At 45.7% G+C, this 21,989-nt stretch overlaps 1 long non-coding RNA gene across 2 annotated transcripts in view; it reads right to left on the bottom strand.

Moving 5' to 3' along the window:
* The window catches only part of LOC142309882 (uncharacterized), an 80,317-nt gene that overhangs the window by 57,126 nt on the left and 1,202 nt on the right, over positions 1–21,989 (bottom strand). The window contains exon 1 of one of the 2 annotated variants that reach the window (XR_012754028.1): positions 400–484. The exons of the other annotated variant lie outside the window; for it this stretch is intronic. This is a non-coding gene — a long non-coding RNA (uncharacterized LOC142309882). Of the gene's footprint in view, positions 1–399; positions 485–21,989 lie in introns of those variants that run through there. 2 annotated transcript variants of the gene reach the window in all.

Genomic DNA, 21,989 nt, shown 5'->3' with positions numbered 1-21,989 from the left:
GAAACAAAGGACCAAAGAATGGCCCTGAATGATTTGTAGCGATCAGCAACTTCACAGCAGGGGCCAGGTCGCTGATGTGTTTCACACACTGCAATGTCGCTGGGGAGGTCGCTATAACGTCACAAAACCGGTGATGTTACAGCGATGTCGTTTGCAATGTTGCAGTGTGTAAAGCCACCATTACACAGTAAACCAAGTATCTCAGAGTTCCCTTTTCTCTGCCACTCTCACAACCACTCAAAATCATATGCCTAGGTAGACAAAGCACATTAGGAACAAAAAAAAAAAATAAAACATTTCATTCACTGACACAAGGTGCAGGCACCATGTCACGTGACCAGACCATAGAGTTATGGACAGAGCTACAATAAATAGGCAGTAACACAATGGGTTACTTACCGCGGATGTTCTCGAGTCTTTGTCTGCTCAAAGGTCTGTAGTTTGGTGACGCTATTGTAGTAGCCACATTCACCATAAAAATACATGACAGCAATAGCTGGGGACCAGTGATGTTCTGGGATCTGCCTTGTGTAACAGATGAATGTAGTTGAGGGAGGGAATGTGGCCCAAACACCAGCAGTTATAAATAGCAGCTCTAATTCCCCTTTTATTAGGAGAAAGTACCTTATTTTTTTAAAGTCCCACTTTTGGGAGTTACAATAAGATAATATACAAAATATTAGCACCTTATTAGGAGCATTCGCATATTACTGCAGATTGGATATTAATTTCAGCTAGTGCTTTAATAGCGCATTTCATATCTTTAGCAAAGAGTGGACTTACTGTCACGGGAGGGGGGTTATAAGAGTACATCCCTTATTTATATATAAAGAAAAATTAATGAGAAGGAATGCAATGCTCATTTTTTGCTCAAGGGAAACTTTAGATAGTGTTTTATTTCGAAGGTCAATGAGTGTAGATAATGTATCTTAGATATTTGAATAGAGCCGTTGTGTTCAAATCACAAACAGCAAAAAAAAAATAAAAACGGTTTGAAAACCCCATTTAGAAAACAAAATGGGTGCTTTTTTATTCCAAAGTGTCACAGCAGCATTAAGTAGGGACAGAGAACCTGAATCCAAAGGAAGTATCACATTTACTGGTTGCCACAGTTGTGACACTGAGTTCTTGGCTTACTCAGCTCTGCTTCATTCTATAGCCAACGCTGCACACAGTAGGCTCTCTATGTACATAGTATATTGACAGTGCTCTGCTTATTACAGGCGATAGCCTGGTCAGACACAAGCTCAAGCGCCAGCTAAATCCAGCAGTGATATTCAGCTAGAAATAAAACATTAATAAAGAGTAACAAGCACACAGCGTGATTAGTGACACATTGTTGAATTCTGTTTTAACTCATACCTCATGCTGTCCACACATTACATGGCAAAAACCTGCTGAAAGATTCTTTTTAAGTGTGCCCCATGATCCAACAGAAAACATGACATACCATCCAGACCAGCACCATTAATGCATTGTGATTTGGTGGTTATTTGACAAAGTGATGTCACTAGACCACCAAAAATCACAGCGTTGACATTGCAAGAGGCGCTGGCCTGGGAGGTATTTGTGTTTCGATTTTACGTTGGTAAATTAAGCAATTTAAAAGTTGTCCAGTGGTAAGCATACCTGTATATAAGATATCTATGTACACAATATGCTATTGATAAAAGCACCAAGTTGTAATACAAAAAAAAATTCAACATTGATCTATCAATAGAAAACAACAGGAACATTAGACGTCTCAGAAAATTGCGACAAACAAAAATGTTATATACAAATCTCTGACTTTTTCCATCACATAAAAAAAAATAAAAATAAATAAATATATATATTCACAGGGTACATTTTCATGAAAACCTTATGCTAGCATAATGACCCCATAGTAAGCCATCCTTGGTTTATTGGCCCCACACATTGATGTATCAGAAAACAGTATGATGCACCACACCAGCATGATCCTTACACAGAATAATGTAACCCATACAGTATGAGGTCAGCATAACGTCCCCCACACACAGTATGATGTCAGTACAACGTCCCCCACACACAGTATGATGTCAGTATAACGTCCCCCACACACAGTATGATTTCAGTATAACGTCCCCCACACACACAGTGTACCATGTCAATATAACGTCCCCAAAACACACAGTATGATGTCAGTGTAACGTCCCAAACACACACACACACACACACACACACACACAGTACGATGTCAGTGTAATGTCCCCACCCACACACCCATTACGATGTCAGTATAATGTCCCTCACGCATAGTATGTCAAAATTTCCGCCAAACAGTACCATGTCAGTACAGTGTCACACACACCCACAGTACGATGTCCATGTAACGTACCACCCACCCAATGTCAGTGCAACGTCCTCCAGACACACACAGTATGATGGCAGTGTAATGTCCCAAGGCACACACAGTACGATGTCAGTGTAATGTCACACACAGTATGATGTCAGCGTAAAGTTCCCCAGACACACAGTACCATGTCAGTATAACGTCCCCCACACAGAGCGTCAGTATAATGTCTCATACACACACACTACGATGTCAGTATAATGTCCCCCCCCCCCCCACACACAGAACAATGTCAGTGTAATGTCCCACAGTGTAACATCACACACACACACACACACACACACTGTATGATGTCAGAATAACGTCCTTCACGCATAGTATGTCAATAAAATGTCTGCCACACAGTACCATGTCAGTACATCCCCCACAGTACCATGTCAGTATAACGTCATCCACACACAGTAATATGTCAGTAAATAGTCCCCAAAACACCCAGTACAATGTTAGTGTAACGTCCCCCACACACAGTACCATGTCAGTACAACGTCCCCCACACACACAGTATGATGTCAATGTAATGTCCCCCAGACACACACACAGTACCATGTCAGTATAACATCCCCAAAACACACAGTATGATGTCAGTGTAAAGCAGAGTGAAGGCAGATAGCCGTAACGTACATGACTGAGGCAGTGATAGATCCAGGAAAGGGTTAAGGAGTAAGGGATGGGGGGTTTTACCTAAGGAATGTGGTGGTGGGCGAGCGAGCAGGAGGAGAGACGGGGGGGCAGGGGCCATATAAGAAATAGGTCCCATGTTAAGGTGTCATTCCTTTGTCCTGGACTCAAAGACTGAACCAGCAGTATGGATGCCTTGCTGAAGAGCGTTCAGGCTGCGGCTTTGACATGTAGGCCCGAATGGATTCAGGCCCAGCTAGACGAATTGCTGAAGAATGCCCGGGATACAGCATCTGTCCCTTCTGAACTTTCTGAACATCAAACTCTAAGAAGATCAAGACCTCCTGAGAGACTAACTTCTGAAATGGCCAATAGGACTCACAATAGGATCATAAGTCCTTCCGTTACTTCTAGGAAAAGAGCAAAGCGTAGCACGGCCTCTGATCCTGCTTACAAACCAGGAAGGAAACTACAGTACAAGAACAACAAGGGACAGAGAAAAGAGCCCGACCATCTAACCAGAGAGACACCAAGAAGTGCAAGGAGAAAGTCCAGCTCTACTGATGTGCCAGCCAGAGAAGCAGCCACACAAGCTACAACTGACGTGACGACAGCCCACCATGAATCCTTAGAACTTCCTCAACAAACTTTGCATCATTCTAGAGGACATCATACGGCCTCACCCCAGGAAATAAACCAACACGGGGGGACGGGCTTAGGACACACAACATTTCCGGATCCGGGTTCTCATTACACGAGGAGTGGTAGGAATCCAAAAAGACAACTGCGCAAAAGTACTTTAACCAGACAAAGACTTCTTCGGCCGGCTCAGGATTTGAGTCAGGCAATAAATCTACAGCTACAAGATTCAGCAGAGATTCCAGACAATGACTATGACACAGATAACTACTCCCCACTAGAGGGCAGCAGCACGCAGCACTTCAATAATGGAGGGGCTGTAGAGACTATAACTAATACGTCACGGACGGCTGGTCAACCTAGGACGCAGCCAGGTATTGGTGAGAACACTTTTTCTTGTCCTATATCTAGTGTAACAACACCTGTAATAAGTCCAGTGGGCGCAGTTGGGGGTACAGTTCCCGGCAATGTAGGATGGGATCTTAATTCAGTAGTACAGCAATTAGTGTCAGGGGTTAAGGAGGCTTTGAGTCAGTCTAGCTTACCCATAACCTCTTCTCCTATTGCTGCATGGTGCGGGAATGGTCGCCGGACATCGGAGGTGGTAAGTCAGTTGTGTGCTGATCCAGAGACACAGGAGGACGCAGTAATTTCACAAGGGGTTACATTATCTGATGCAGCAAAAGGAGAATTATATGTATGTTTTGAGGGTCCTCTAGGAATTCATTTGAAACAGGAGGTTAGGGAGAAGATTTGGGCCGACGAATATGTGGAAATATTTTCATTATTGCCCTTAGAAAAATATAACTTGGATAGAGTAAGGTTTGATGAGAGGAAAAGAGAGGAACAAGAAAGACGGTATTGTCTCATCCCCCAAACATTTAGCAATTGGTTCCATGCCTTTGCCATATTAGCAAGTGTAATAGGCCAAAAAAACTCCTGAACATTGCTCTGCCTTATTTTGTTACATGAATTCTATCTGGGAGGCGCACCGTGTGTATGGAGGTTTAGCATGGCTGCGCTATGATGAGCAGTTTCGCCAACGAAAGGCTGGTCGCCAAGGGATTCGTTGGGATCACAAAGATATTAGTTTATGGATGCGTCTTATGACAGCGCCACGTGGGGTTAATCAGCCCTTTCAGGGCTATGTCGGCAGATCATCAGCAATCGGATTGTCGGCAGCAAACAGAAAAGGTTGCTGCTGGCAGTTCAATGATAGCCAGTGCAGATTCGGAAACACATGCAGGTACAGACATGAATGCAGCTTCTGTAGTGGAAACCATAGCCTATCAAAATGCTTTACACGAAATAAAACCCCAACAGCAGAGATTAACCAAAAAGGGGGAAACCCCAATTAGACTCGGGGAGATGGTGGGCTATCTAAGCAGGTACCCAGATAGAAAAGCAGCACAATTGCTGGGGGAGGGTTTCTCAGAAGGTTTTAAGATCCCATCTACTTCAGGCCCATTAACCTGTTCTCGTAACCTTGCTTCAGCTTATACATATTCTCACATTGTCTCCACAAAACTAAACAAAGAAATTGACCTGGGCCGCATGGCAGGCCCATTCCCCAAAATGCCAATAGAAAACTTAAGGGTCTCTCCATTGGGGGTGGTCCCAAAGAAGGAACCCAATAAGTTTAGGCTGATCCATCATCTGTCCTTCCCTCATGGAAGCTCAGTTAATGATGGAATCGATCAGGAACTTTGCACAGTCTCGTATACTTCATTTGATACAGCGATTGCATGGGTTCAGAAGTACGGCAGAGGAGCTTTAATGGCAAAAACAGACATTGAAGCTGCCTTTAGACTCTTACCAGTCCATCCAGAAAGCTTCCATCTCTTGGGTTGTCAGTGGCAGGGAATGTTTTATGTAGACTGGTGTTCACCGATGGGCTGCTCCATCTCATGCTCCTTGTTTGAATCATTTAGCACATTTTTGGAGTGGGTAGTAAAGAAGGAAGCCGGCGTGCGTTCTGTCCTGCATTATCTAGATGATTTCCTATGTATTGGTCCACCAAAGTCATTTGTTTGTGCTTCATTATTGGCAGCGATTCAGTCGGTTTTTAAGTGTTTTGGAGTACCGTTAGCATCAGATAAAACAGAAGGCCCGTCTACACTTATCAAGTTTTTAGGAATTTTGATTGACAGTGAAGCAATGGAGTGCAGATTACCGGATGACAAGGTCAGTGATCTGCTGGAGGCAGTCAGAGAAGCTAGATCTCACCGTAAGATCAGATTAAAGGATCTACAATCGCTGTTAGGAAAAATGAACTTTGCGTGTCGCATTATTCCAATGGGTAGAGTTTTTTGTAGGCGCCTAGCTGCAGCTACCTCAGGCATAACCTTTCCACATCACTTTGTGCGGCTGGCTAGAACATTAAAGGACGATCTGGCGGTATGGGAACAGTTCTTAATAGAGTTTAATGGGAGGTCATTGTGGATCAGACCACCGGTTTCAAATTTTGATCTAGACATCCACACTGATGCAGCGGGGTCAACTGGTTTTGGTGCATATTGTTCTGGACAGTGGTGTGCAGATAGGTGGCCAGAGAGTTGGAGAAACAATGGGTTAACACGAAACTTAGTACTCCTTGAATTGTTCCCCATAGTGGTTGCTTGTGAAATTTGGTACAATATTTTCCAAAACCGAAAAGTGAGATTTCATTGTGATAACTTGGGAGTTGTAGAAGTCATCAACAAACAATCAGCGTCTTCCCTGCCTGTTGTTACGTTGCTGCGTCATCTAGTGCTGCGCTGCTTAAAGTCACATTGTCAGATTACAGCTGTCCATGTCCCCGGTGTTTGCAATTCTGTGGCTGATGCTCTGTCTCGTTTTCAGTGGGACAGATTCCGTTCGTTAGCCCCGATGGCAGAGGTACAAGGCAAGAAGTGTCCGGATTTTCTGTGGTCACTGCCAGTGACACCGCATACGCTCTGATAGAACGGTCTGTGGGTGTAAGCACATGGCAGAGGTACCAGTCAGCATGGAGGGAATGGGAAGACTTGTGTGCTCTAGTGGCACATGATGCCAGGTTACATGACAATGTTTCTTTGTTGTTATTTTACATTAGCAGGGCCTTTGTGGACAGTACTTCATTGTCCAGTATTGATAGTAAAATGTCTGGATTAGCTTTTTGGTTTAAGTTGCTCGACTTCACTGATTACACAAAGCATTTTTTAGTTAAGCAGGCCCTAAAGGGTTACAGGAAAAGTTGTAAGAAGACCAGAGATAAACGGCGTCCGATTTCTTTCCAGTTATTGCAGCAGATACTGAGTGTACTAGGCCGAGTCTGTAGCAGTCCCTTTGAAGTGTTTCTCTTTAGTTGTGCATTCACACTGGCCTTTTTTGGCGCTTTTAGAATCAGCGAGTTGGTGGCGAGTAGCTCCACCAGAAGTGGGGGTCTACAAGACGAGGACGTGCATCAGTACACAGACAGATTGGAATGTTTTCTGGCAAAGTCAAAAACTGATCAACAGGGTAGAGGAAAATGGATCACATTGTTTCCTTTAAGCGGTTCCAGGGCCTGCCCGGTCATCTGTTTTAGAAACTATGTCTCAAGAAGGCCAAATATCCAAGGTTCATTACTAATTCATGAGGATTGTAAGTCATTGTCACAATTTCAATTCACAGCAGTTCTTAAAAAATGCCTGACAATATTGGGAGAGTCTCCAAATGCATTCACTTCACACTCATTTAGGATAGGAGCAGCCACAGAAGCTGCTAGATGGGGCTTAGAGCCTGACATAGTTAAAAAAAATCGGGAGATGGGAATCGAGCAGATTTAAGAGCTACATTCGATTACATTTATTATAAATGGCGTACATGTATATATATATATATGTGTACATTTTGGTAATCTTATAGTAGTTGTGTCTTCATTTAGACAATTGTGTGATAATTGTGTTTTTTGTTTTAGCTGAGCAGCAATGCCTGGTTTGGATCATGGGACATTCATTTGTTTTTTGGGGGGCCTTACGTGCAGCAGTCAGGCCTAATGGCAAACAGTTGGGGTTGCCCAGTTCCTTGGCACGGGTGACATGGATAGGAAAGAGGGGAATGCAGTGGCATCAGCTGTTAAAAGAAATCCAGTATCATGTGGAGTTCTACCGCCCCCCGGACGTCTTACTTATCCATTTAGGTGGTAATGATTTAGCAATAAGAACATCAAGACATTTAGTTAGGAACATAAAGCTTGATATGTTGAATTTATGGAGGTCTTACCCAGAAACAGTGGTGGTCTGGTCGGATATAGTAGCTAGACAAATGTGGAGAACAGCGCGATCAGTGGCTCGCATCAATAATACAAGGATAAAGGTTAATAAAAAAATAACAAAATTTGTGTTGGAAAACGGAGGGGTGGCCATACGTCACCAGATGCTGGAAAATACAAAGGAACATTTTTGGAGAGATGATAAGGTACATCTTAATGACATTGGCATTGATATATGGATGTTGGGAATACAAGAAGGAGTAGAACGAGCCATTAAGTTGTGGAGGAACTCACTCTTGTAAGGTGTCACAAGAGCGAGTCTTGGCGGGATGTGGTTGTTTAAACCCCCTCTTTGTTGGTTGGAGAATTATGTTTTTAATGGGGTCCCTGGGCCAGAGCTCAGCGGACAGTGGAATATGGGTCCCTGGGGAGGAGCTCAGTGGACAGTGGAATAGATGGGTCCCTGGGGAGGAGCTCAGCGGACACAAGGAAAATGATCAAGGGGTATACCCAGATTCCCCCTTGAGCTAGGTGTACACGGCGGAGGGGGATATGGGGCTGGGATTTATAACAACCACATCTCTGGGCCGATAATCTTGTTTTTTCTTGTTGATGTTTTTTCTTATTAAAAATAAAGGGCTGCTGTGGCCAAAATTTTAATCCATGTCACGCAGTGTGTGGTGTCTTATTTATTAGGTTACCAGGAGCGCAATTCACTAGTCCATCAGTCAAGCAGAGTGAAGGCAGATAGCCGTAACGTACATGACTGAGGCAGTGATAGATCCAGGAAAGGGTTAAGGAGTAAGGGATGGGGGGTTTTACCTAAGGAATGTGGTGGTGGGCGAGCGAGCAGGAGGAGAGACGGGGGGCAGGGGCCATATAAGAAATAGGTCCCATGTTAAGGTGTCATTCCTTTGTCCTGGACTCAAAGACTGAACCAGCAGTTGTCCCACCCACCCTCCCTATAATGAAGGGAAATGTATCAATATCAGGACTTTGCAACACTGTCAATATTCTAACAATGTTATTGGTATTCAACATCATCGGTATTTTATCAACATTATTAATATTGTATCGTATTGTATCAATTGTTATCAGTAATGTATCCAAATTGACAATGTCATATCAACATATTAATATTGTATTAACATTTTAATATTGTATGTTACAGCAGCATTTGGCGGCGGCGGGATGTGGTTGTTTAAACCCCCTCTTTGTTGGTTGGAGAATTATGTTTTTAATGGGGTCCCTGGGCCAGAGCTCAGCGGACAGTGGAATATGGGTCCCTGGGGAGGAGCTCAGTGGACAGTGGAATAGATGGGTCCCTGGGGAGGAGCTCAGCGGACACAAGGAAAATGATCAAGGGGTATACCCAGATTCCCCCTTGAGCTAGGTGTACACGGCGGAGGGGGATATGGGGCTGGGATTTATAACAACCACATCTCTGGGCCGATAATCTTGTTTTTTCTTGTTGATGTTTTTTCTTATTAAAAATAAAGGGCTGCTGTGGCCAAAATTTTAATCCATGTCACGCAGTGTGTGGTGTCTTATTTATTAGGTTACCAGGAGCGCAATTCACTAGTCCATCAGTCATGTCCCCCCACACACACCGTACCATGTCAGTGTAATGTCCCCCAGGCACACACAGTACAATATCAGAATAAAGTCCCACACTCTCACAGTATGCTGTCAGTGTAATGTGACCCGGACACACACACACAGTACGAGGTCAGTGTAATGTTCCCCAGACACACAGTACGATGTCAGTATAAAGTCACCCACATACACACACAATACGATGTCAGAATAACGTCCCACACTCACCCAGTATGATGTCAGTGTAATGTCACACACACAGTACGCAGTCAATGTAACGTCCCCCAGACACCGTACGATGTCAGTGTAACGTCCCACAGACACAGTACAATGTCCGTGTAATGTGACCTAGACACACAGTACGATGACAGTATAAAGTTGCACACACTCACATAGTATGAGGTCAGTGTAATGCCCCCCAGACACACAGTACGATGTCCATGTAACGTCACACACACACACACACACACACACACACACACACACACACACACTAAGATGTGAGTGTAATGCCCCACCCACCCAATGTTAGTGTAACGTCCCCCAGACACAGAGTACGATGTCAGTGTAATGTCACACACACACACACACACACACACACACACAATACGATGTCAGTGTAAAGTTCCCCAGACACAACGTACGATGTCAGTATAACGTCACCCACACACACAGTACCATGTCAGTACAAAGTCCCCCACACACACACAGTCACTATAATGTCTCACACACAGTACGATGTCAGTGTAGCATTCCCAGCAGTACAAGGTCAGTGTAACGACCACTACAGACACAGTACGATGTCAAAGTAACGTGTCACACACACACACACACACACACACACACAGTGCAATGTCAGTGTAAAGTCCCACAGACGCACACAGTACGATGTCAGTGTAATGTACACACACACACAGTACAATGTCAGTGTAATGTCCCCCCCACACACAGTACAATGTCAATATAAAGTCCCAAACACACACAGTATGATGTCAGTATAACGTCCCTCACACACACAGTACGATGTCAGTATAATGTCCCTCACACATTAACATGTCAGTATATAGTCCCCAAAAGTCACAGTATAATGTCAGTGCAACATTCCCAATACACAGTACAATGTCAGTATAAACGCCCCCCCACACAGTACCATGTCAGTACATCCCCCCCCACACACACAGTACCATGTCGATGTAACGTCACACACACACACACACACACACACTACGATGTCAGTATAACGTCTCACAGACACACAGTACGATGTCAGTGTAATGTCCCACAGACACACACGCACAGTACAATGTCAGTATAACGTCCCCCCCCCCCACACACACACAAAGTACGATGTCAGTAGAACGTCGCGCCCACACACAGTACCATATCAGTATATAGTCCCCAAAACACACAGTACAATGTCAGTGTAACGTCCCACACACAGCGTCACTATGTCTCATACACACAGTATGAGGTCAGTGTAATGTCCTCCAGACACACACAGTACAATATCAGTGTAATGCCCCCCCCCCACACACACACAGTACAATGTCAGTATAACGTCCCCAAAACACACAGTATGATGTCAGTGTAACGTCCGCCACACACAGTACCATGTCAGTGTAATGTTCCTCACACACACGGAACAATGTCAGTATAACGTCCCACACTCACACAGTGCGATGTCAGTGTAATGTCCCCCAGACACACAGTTCGATGTCAATATAAAGTCCCAAACACACACACAGTAACATGTCAGTATAAACGTCCCCCACACACAGTACCATGTCAGTACATCCCCCACACACACCGTACGATGTCAATGTAACGTCCCACACACACACACCAGTGTAATATCCCCCAGACACACACAGTATGATGTCAGTGTAAAGTCACACACACACAAATACGATGTCAGTGTAATGTTCCCCAGACACGCACAGTACAATGTCAGTATAACGTCCCCCCCCCAAAGACACACACAGTACAATGTCAGTGTAATGTCCCCCCCCCCCCCCCACACAGTACGATGTCAATATAAAGTCCCAAACACATTAACATGTCAGTATATAGTTCCCAAAAGTCACAGTATGATGTCAGTGCAACATTCCCCATACACAGTACCACGTCAGTATAAACGTCCCCCCCACACAGTACCATGTCAGTACATCCCCCACACACAGTACGATGTCGATGTAACGTCCCCCACACACAGCGTTAGTATAATGTCTCATACACAGTACGATGTCAGTGTAACATCCCCAAAACACACAGTATGATGTCAGTGTAACATCCGCCACGTACAGTACCATGTCAGTGCAACGTCACACACACTACGATGTCAGTGTATGTCACCCAGACACACACAAATACGATGTCAGTGTAACGTCACACACACACTATGATGTCAGTGTAATGTCCCCCAGACACACAGTACGATGTCAGTATAACGTCACACACACAGTACGATGTAAGTATAATGTCCCCCCCACATACAGTAGGATGTCAGTGTAATGTCCCCACACACACAGTACGATGTCAGTATAACGTCCCCCACACAGTAACATGTCAGTACATCCCCCACACACACAGTACGATGTCAATGTAACGTCCCACACACACAGTACGATGTCAATGTAACGTCCCACACACACAGTACGATCTCAGTGTAATGTCACCCAGACACACACACACAGTCCATGTCAGTACAACATCCCCCAGACGCACACAGTACGACTGTGGGGACACGGGGCTCAGTGGGCGCTCTCGTCCACTAAAACCCGCCGCCTTTAGAAAAACAGCGTGGCTCAGGGCTCATCCCAACTGAACGCCGGCCTCCTTAACCGTGGGCGTAACACTACTCAGACAACACAGGGTGAGGGAACCACAATAATTAGACTTTATTGGATCCCCAAACAATTAACAGCACATAACACATAATCAGCAAAACACACAAATGTAACAGGCAACAGAGTCTCACCCTTCCGCTGGCTCACCAGGGATTTAGAATGTCCATGCCTCACAGGTGCCAAGCTGTCTGAGGTCTGCAAAGTCTGTAACAGGTGACTGAACTGTCCCAACCTGCGTGTCCTCCTTAGGTAGTCCTGGTTTGATGATAAAATCCTGGCAGCCGGAGTCGAAATCCCTAGGCTGTGGATATGGTCTCCAACCGGGTCCGGAGTCCCTAGATTGAAGCCATAAGATATCCTGATCCTCTAGTCAGCTCCAAAGAGCTTAGACTGGATCCATCAGCATCCATCAACAACCCCTGGTGGCTTAAAGAAGTCCTTTTTATAGCCACAACCTTCCACTTGGATACACTGCGTCCTCATCGATTGGTTGGACAAGATTGCTTCTCCCATTGGAGGAATTTCAAGCTGCATGGACAATGTCCATTTAAATGATGTGCATAGAAAGACTGAGGGTGTACATGTAAACTGGGAGTCACCGACTAGACAATGGCTACTAAAGGTAATTACATTATCAATACACAACTACAATACAATGGTTACTGGAAAAGTGTGGAGAACAATACGTCTGGCTTTCAATGGCCAACACAATTACATTGAGTCAACAAGAGTCTTGTAAAAACAATGAGGGACTTCTCCCCCATCTATAGACAATATCATTCTGTCTGGCTGGATTTTAAGAAACTTTAACCCATGAGAGTCCATGTCGTCACAACGACGTCAATGTAACGTCCCCCAGACACACACAGCACGATGTCAGTAAAACGTACCCCCCATACACACAGTACGATGTCAATATAACATCCCCCAAACACACAGTACGATGTCAGTGTAATGTCCCACACACACAGTACCATGTCAGTATAATGTCCCCAAAACACACAGTATGATGTCAGTGTAACGTCCGCCACACACAGTACCATGTCAGTGTAATGTTCCTCACACACACGGAACAATGTCAGTATAACGTCCCACACTCACACAGTGCGATGTCAGTGTAATGTCCCCCAGACACACAGTACGATGTAAGTATAATGTCCCCCCCCACATACAGCAGGATGTCAGTATAACGTCCCCCACACAGTAACATGTCAGTATATAGTCCCCAAAACTCACAGTATGATGTCAGTGCAACAACCCCCACACACAGTATCATGTCAGTACATCCCCCACACACACAGTATGATGTCAGTATAACGTCTCACAGACACACACACACACACACACACACACACACACACAGTACGATGTCAGTGTAATGTTCCCCAGACACACACACACAGTACGATGTCAATATAAAGTCCCAAACACACACAGAACGATGTCAGTATAACGTCCCCCACATACAGTACGATGTCAGTATAACGTCCCTCACACATTAACATGTCAGTATATAGTCCCCAAAAGTCACAGTATAATGTCAGTGCAACATTCCCAATACACAGTACAATGTCAGTACATCACCCACACACACAGTACGATGTCGATGTAACGTCCCACACACACACACTGACATTGTAGTGTGTGTGTGTGTGTGTGTGTGTGTGTGTCATTACATCGACATCGTACTGTGTGTGGGGAGGGGGGATGTACTGACATGGTACTGTGTGGGGAGGACGTTTATACTGACATGGTACTGTGTATGGGGAATGTTGCACTGACATACTGTGACTTTTGGGGACCATATACTGACATGTTAATGTGTGAGGGACGTTATACTGACATCGTACTGTGTGTTTGGGACTTTATATTGACATCGTACTGTGGGGGGGGGGGGGGAAACGGGACATTACACTGACATTGTAGTGTGTGTGTGTGTAACGTCCCCCACACACAGCGTCAGTATAATGTCTCACTCATACACACAGTACGATGTCAGTGTAGCATCCCCCCCCACACACACAGTACGATGTCAGTATAACGTCCCCAAAACACACAGTATGATGTCAGTGTAAGATCCGCCACATACAGTACCATGTCAGTGTAACGTCCCACACACACACACACACACACACACACACACACACAAACGATGTCAGTGTAATGTCCCCCAGACACACACAGTACGGTCAATTTAACGTCCCCCACACACACACAGTACAATGTCAGTATACCGTCCCCCACACACACACAGTAGGATGTCAGTATGAAGTCCCACACACAGTGACATGTCAGTATATAGTCCAAAACTCACAGTATGATGTCAGTGCAACATCCCCCACACACAGTATCATGTCAGTATAAACGTCCCCCACACACCGTACCACATCAGTACAAAATCCCCCCCCCCCCCCACACACACACACACAGTTTGATGTAAATATAACGTCCCACACACACACAGTACGATGTCAATGTAACGTCCCCCACACACACACACACACGTCAGTGTAACGTCCCCCAGACACACAGTACGATGTCAGTATAACGTCCCACACACAGTAACAGGTCAGTATATAGTCTCCAAAACACAAGGAACAATGTCAGTATAACGTCACACACAACAGCGTCAGTATAATGTCTCATACACAGTACAATGTCAGTATAACGTCCCCCCCCTTACACAGTACGATGTCAGTGTAACGCCCCCCCCCCCCCCCCCACACACACACAGAACGATGTCAGTGTAATGTCCTACACAGTACGATGTCAAAGTAACGTCCCAAACATATACACACACACAGTACGATGTCAGTGTAACGTCCCGCAGACACAAGTACGAGGTCAGTATAACGTCGCGCACACACACACACACACACACACACACACACACAGTACGATGTCAGTAGAACATCACGCACAAAGTAACATGTCAGTATATAGTCCCCAAAACACACACTACAATGTCAGCGTAACGTCCCACACACAGCGTCACTAAAGTGTCTCATACACACCGTACGATGTCAGTGTAACGTCACACACACAGACACACACACAGTAGGATGTCAGTGTAACGTCCCCCCCACACATGGACGTTACATTGACATCGTACTGTATGTGTGGGGGGGGAACGTTACACTGACATCCTACTGTGTGTGTGTCTGTGTGTGTGACATTACACTGACATCGTACTGTATGTGTGGGGGGGGGACGTTACACTGACATCCTACTGTGTGTGTGTCTGTGTGTGTGACATTACACTGACATCGTACTGTATGGGGGGGTACGTTATGCTGACATTGTTCTGTGTGTTTTGGGGACCATATACTGACATGTTAATGTGTGAGGGACGTTATACTGACATCGTACTGTGTGTGGGGGACGTTATACTGACATCGTACTGTGTGTGTGTGTGTGTGGGGGGGGGGGAAATGGGACATTACACTGACATTGTAGAGAGTGTGTGTGTGTGTGTGTGTGTGTAACGTCCCACACACACAGCATCAGTATAATGCCTCATACACACAGTACGATGTCAGTATGACGTCCCCAAAACACAGTATGATGTCAGTGTAAGATCCGCCACATACAGTACCATGTCAGTGTAACGTCACACACACAACGATGTCAGTGTAATGTCCCCCACACACACAATACGATGTCAATTTAACGTCCTCCAGAGACAGTACATTGTCAGTATACCGTCCCCCACACACACACACAGTAGGATGTCAATATAACGTCCCACACACACACACAGTACGATGTCAATGTAACGTCCCACACACACAGAACGATGTCAATGTAACGTCCCACACACACACACAGTACGATGTCAATGTAACGTCCCACACACACACAGAACGATGTCAATGTAACGTCCCACACACACACACACACACACACACACACACACACGTTAGTGTAACGTCCCCCAGACACAGTACCATGTCAGTATATAGTCTCCAAAACACACAGAACAATGTCAGTATAACGTCACACACACACAGAACGATGTCAGTGTAATGTCCCCCACAGTACGATGTCAAAGTAACGTGTCACACACACACACACACCATGTCAGTACAACATCCCCCAGACACACACAGTACGAGGTCAGTGTAACGTCCCCCAGACACAAAGTACGAGGTCAGTATAACGTCGCCCACACACACACAGTACGATGTCAGTAGAACATAACCCACACAGTAACATGTCAGTATATAGTCCCCCAAAACACACACTACAATGTCAGTGTAACGTCCCCCACACACAGCGTCACTATAGTGTCTCATACACACCGTACGATGTCAGTATAACGTACCTTACACACAGTAGGATGTCAGTGTAACGTCCCCCCCACACATACAGTACGATGTCAGTGTAATGTCACCCAGACACACACACAGGCCATGTCAGTACAACGTCCCCCACACACAGTACGATGTCAATGTAACGTCCCCCAGACACACACAGTACAATGCAAGTGTAATGTCCCCCAAACACATACACAGTACGATGTCAGTATAACATCCCCCACACACACAGTAGGATGTCAGTGTAACGTCACACACACACTACCTTGTCAATATAACGTCCCCCCCACACACGATGTCAGTGTAGCGTTCCTCGCAGTACAATGTCAGTGTAACAACCACTACAGACACAGTACGATGTCAAAGTAACGTTCCCCCCCACACACAGAACGATGTCAGTGTAATGTCCCCCAGACAAACAGTACGATGTCAGTATAATGTCCCCAACACACACACAGTACGATGCCAGTATAACGTCCCCCACACAGTAACATGTCAGTATATAGTCCCCAAAACACACAGAACAATGTCAGTGTAACGTCCCCCCCCAAACAAAACGATGTCAGTGTAATGTCCCACACTGTACGATGTCAAAGTAACGTCACACACACACACACACACACAGTACAATGTTAGTGTAACGTCCGACACACACGTCAGAATAACGTCCCACATACACACACAGTATGATGTCAGTGTAACTCCCCCCCCCCCCACCACACACACACACAGTACGATGTCAGTGTAATGTCACCCAGAGACACAGTACGATGTCCGTGTAATGTCCCACACACATACACAATACAATGTCAGTGTAAAGTTCCCCAGACACACAGTACGATGTCAGTAGATTGTCACCCAGTACCATGTCAGTATAATGTCCCACACACAGTAACATGTCAGTATATAGTCCCCCAAAACACACAGTACCATGTCAGTGTAACGTCCCACACACACAGCGTCACTATAATGTCTCATACACACAGTATGATGTCAGTATAACGTACCACACAGACACACACAATACAATGTCAGTGTAACATCCCCCACACACAATACAAGGTCAGTGTAACATCCCCCACATACACACACACACACACACACACACAGTACAATGTCAGTGTAACGTGCCCCCCACACACAGTACGATGTCAGTGTAACGTCCCCCCCCACACAGAGAACGATGTCAGTGTAACATCCACACACACACACTACCATGTCAGTGTAACGTCCATAAAACACACAGTATGATGTCAGTTTAACGTCCGCCACACACAGTACCAAATCCGTGTAATGTCCCACACACAGTACGATGTCAGAATAACGTCACACACAGACACAGTTCCATGTCAGTATAACATCCCCAAAACACACAGTATGATGTCAGTGTAACGTCCCCCACACACAGTACCATGTCAGTGTAACGTCCCCACACAGTATGATGTCAGTATAATGTCCCCCACATGCAGCGTGTCAGTATATAGTCCCACACACACACAGTACGATGTCAGTGTAACGTCCCCCACTTACAGTATGATGGAAGTATAATACCTCACGCATAATATGTCAATAAAATGTCCCCCACACATTACAATGTCAGTACAACGTCACACACACACACACACACACACACACACACACACACACACACACACACACAGTACCATGTCACTATAATGCCTCCCACACAGTATGATATTATATTGTCCTCACCCCCTTCTCAGTATGCCAGCATAAGCTGCTTTCACACATCAGTTTTTTGGCATCAGACACGATCCAGCAGAAAAAAAATTGATGCTACGGATCAGGTGAAAAAACGGATCAGTTACATCAGTTTTTTCTATCAGCTCCTTCAGTTTTTTGACGGATCCGTTGTGATACTGAACATGCTCAGTCTAAAAAAAAAAAAACTGATCAGGTGGCGGGATCTGGTTTTGGCCGCATTACGGCAGATGCGTCGTCCACAGGCTTTCATTGTAAATCATGCCGCTGGATCCGGCGTGATACGGTTTTTCACCGAACACAAAAAAACCCCCGCTGCAAGCAGCGTTCCATCCGGCCGCCGGATAAGCTATTTACGCCGGATGAAACGCAAGGCCATGCGGCACAATCCGCCGCTAATAAAAGTGTATGACAAAAAAAAAAAAAAAAACGGATCCGGCAGCATCCGGAATCCGCCGGATTGTGCCGCACGGCAAAAACCAGATGTGTGAAAGCAGCCATATCGCACCCCACAGATAGGGGACATTATATTGACATCGTACTATGTCAATATAATGTCCCCTACACATAGCAGAATGTCATGACTGATGGATGGATATGGAATAGGATAGACCAGGGGTCTCAAACACGCGGCCCGCGGGCCGCATGCGGCCCCTGAGGCTGTTTGTTGCGGCCCGCAGACCCAGTGACAATCGCGGCTCTATGCTGAGGGTCGGCGCCGGCAGGAACTTGCATTTGAATCCATCTGCGGTGCCGCGCAAGGAGCTGTCAGTTCTATCCCAGTTGCTGCTGCTGTCTGCCAATCAGATGCAAGGAGGTGACGTCATACAGCGACGTCACTTCCTTGCATCTGATTGGCAGGCAGCAGCCATTGGTCCAGACACAGCTCCTCTGCGCTGCACCGCAAATGGATTCAAATGCAGTGAAGTTTCTGCCGGCGCCGACCCTCAGCACAGAGCCGCGATCGTCACGGGCCGCGACAAGCAGGTAAGGTACGTGCTCAAGTTCAGGACCCGCTGCGTGCTGGACACAGCGCATCCTGATCGGCGGGGCCGCAAGTCTGCTCCTTAGGAGACCGCAGCTGCCCGTGCCTGCGATCAGGGGTTCGGGCCGCTGCGGTCTCCTCGCTGTGCTCTGCCTAGGAAGGACGCTTCAGACGCCGCAGCATAAATTCACATGCTGCGGCCTCTGGAAGCCACACCGCAGTTCCGTTTTCACTGTGGGCCGTACACGCACAGTGGGCATGGGATTTTTAGAAATCCCATGCCCACTGTGCTTTTACCATACATAGCAGGGTTTTGGACGCAGCTGAAGCATGAAAGGTGAGGAGATTTTTTTTTTGTTTGCGTATTACTAAAGGATGGCCACAATACTACAGGGATGGCCACAATACTACAGGGATGGCCACAATACTACAGGGATGGCCACAATACTACGGGAATTGGCAGAATACTACAGAGCACAATACTACAAGGATGAGCACAATACTACAAGGATTGGAACAATATTACTGGGCACAATACTACAGGGCACAAGGATGGGCACTATACTACTGGGCACAATACCACAAGGATGAGCACCTTACTACAGGGCACACGGATGGGCACATTACTACAAGATTTTGGCTAAGATTACTATATGATGCTGCTAATTGTAAAACAATTACAAGAAGGTGATAAAATGTAAAAAAAAAAAAAATCCTAAAGCATGACTTTTTTTATTTACATTAAAAATGCTTTTCTGTATATAAACTTAACAAAAAAAGTACACGTTTGTTATAATAAACAAGCGAAAAATGTTTACAAAAGTGATCCAAGATGTATAGAAAAAAAAAAAACATGGATTCATTAAAAATGTTCACTTTGTCCTGCAAATAATGCGGCACCCCTCATTTTTTTTTTTTTCTATATGCGGCCCATACACCCAGCTGAGTTTGAGACCCCTGGGATAGACCCTAAGGCTATGTGCGCACGTCGCGTAAAAACATGCAGTTATGCTGCGCTTTGTAGCGCAGCGTAACTGCATGCGTCCTGCGTCCCCTGCACAGTCTATGGAGACTGTGCAGGGGCCGTGCGCACGTGGCGTCTCAGAGCGCAGCGCTTCGGCTACTGCCGAAGCGCTGCGCAAAAAGAAGTGACATGTCACTTCTTTCCTGCGCTTTGCCGGCAGCTCCTGCTCTGTCTATGGCAGGAGCTGCAGGCAGAGCGCATGGAATCGGCGCTCACTACGGACATTTCTGCAGCGATCTAAAGCGCACATGTGCTCTTCAGATCGCTGCAGAAATTTCTGCAGGGCTTGTACGCAACGTGCGCACATAGCCTTATTGTTATTAAACAACCATAACTACAGTAACTTCTACCCCAATACACAGAACACACGTTTGGATGCCAAAAACGTCAAAAACTTAATTTACATCACAGGATTATAACCACCATAGTAGGCTTTAGGTGAAGTGCTCGGCCACAGAAATTATTGAACACTGATATCTCAGCTGTCTCTCATAATGCACCAGGCTAGACAGGCATAAAGGCATTAATGTACCACATCATTCAGGATGACCCCCATACCAAAGCCTGTTCACCACCATGGGATTTTACATCCTATACAGATATAAGTAGTCTACTGTAACTTGCCTCCAACTTCCACCTGACTCCTAATCCACCAAACTGTGACAGTTCTTACAGGGCCCAGGAGAGGTAAAAACCCTGTAGGGAACTGAAGGATTGCCCTTCCTTTGGGCTTAGGAGCTTTTACTCAATTTTAACTTTTTATAAAACAGAGTTCAATTGCACGTGGATCAAAAACATGACCGGAATTACAAGTACAATAAGACATGCATCACCATACAAGTAAGGTTGAAATAAACAATTGTAGAAATGATTTCAACAGGGTAGGTGGGAGGAAAATCTTTCCTCTTGTTCTTCAGAGCAGAGAAAAAGAAGTCAAAATTCCATTCCCTAATAAATTCCCCTCCTCTCCAGAAAGCTCCTCTCTATGATGCAGCATCCCCCAGTTGAGATGGACCCTCATAGTTACAGTAAACCTCAACTTTAGTGCAGGACTGCATTGCAGGTCTCCCCACCCAAGGGGGAATATGTTACACAGTAGGGATATACGTATAATGTATAAAGTGCATGTATAGAGTCCTTGGAATGATCAAGAACTACTAAATAGAAACTACTTGTATTGATACCAAATAAAGACCTCACAGGCCACCTCAATACTCTACAGCAGAGGTCTCAAACATGCAGCCCCTCATGCTACTTCGTGTGGCGCCAGGGCCCGTGCCCCGTTGACTATCGCGGCCAGTGCAGGGGCCGCAGCCACTGACCACGCTTTTTGTCAGATGAATGTTTTGCCGGCGCTGCGCTCTCAGAGTCCAGCGCTCTGTGCACAACTATTCCTCCAATGGAAACTGCCTGACCTCAGCTCAGCTGCTTACCTCTGATTGGTGGACAGCTACGGCTGCATTAGAAACGTTGTGCACAGAGAGCTTGACTCTGCGCGTGCAGCGCCGGCAAAACATTCCCATGCAGCTGCAGCGATAGTCACCAGGGGCACGGACCTGCAGACAGCAAGAAGCAGAGATGAGGCAGCTGAGAGAATGTGGGACAGGTGAGAATGGTGTTTTTTTTTTTGTGTGTGTATGTGAAGGACGGCACATT

Source organism: Anomaloglossus baeobatrachus, chromosome 5 (assembly GCF_048569485.1).
Source record: "Anomaloglossus baeobatrachus isolate aAnoBae1 chromosome 5, aAnoBae1.hap1, whole genome shotgun sequence".
Classification (NCBI taxonomy): domain Eukaryota; kingdom Metazoa; phylum Chordata; class Amphibia; order Anura; family Aromobatidae; genus Anomaloglossus; species Anomaloglossus baeobatrachus.
Note: the sequence above shows the minus strand (reverse complement) of the source record. Positions and strands in the feature narration are given on the sequence as shown.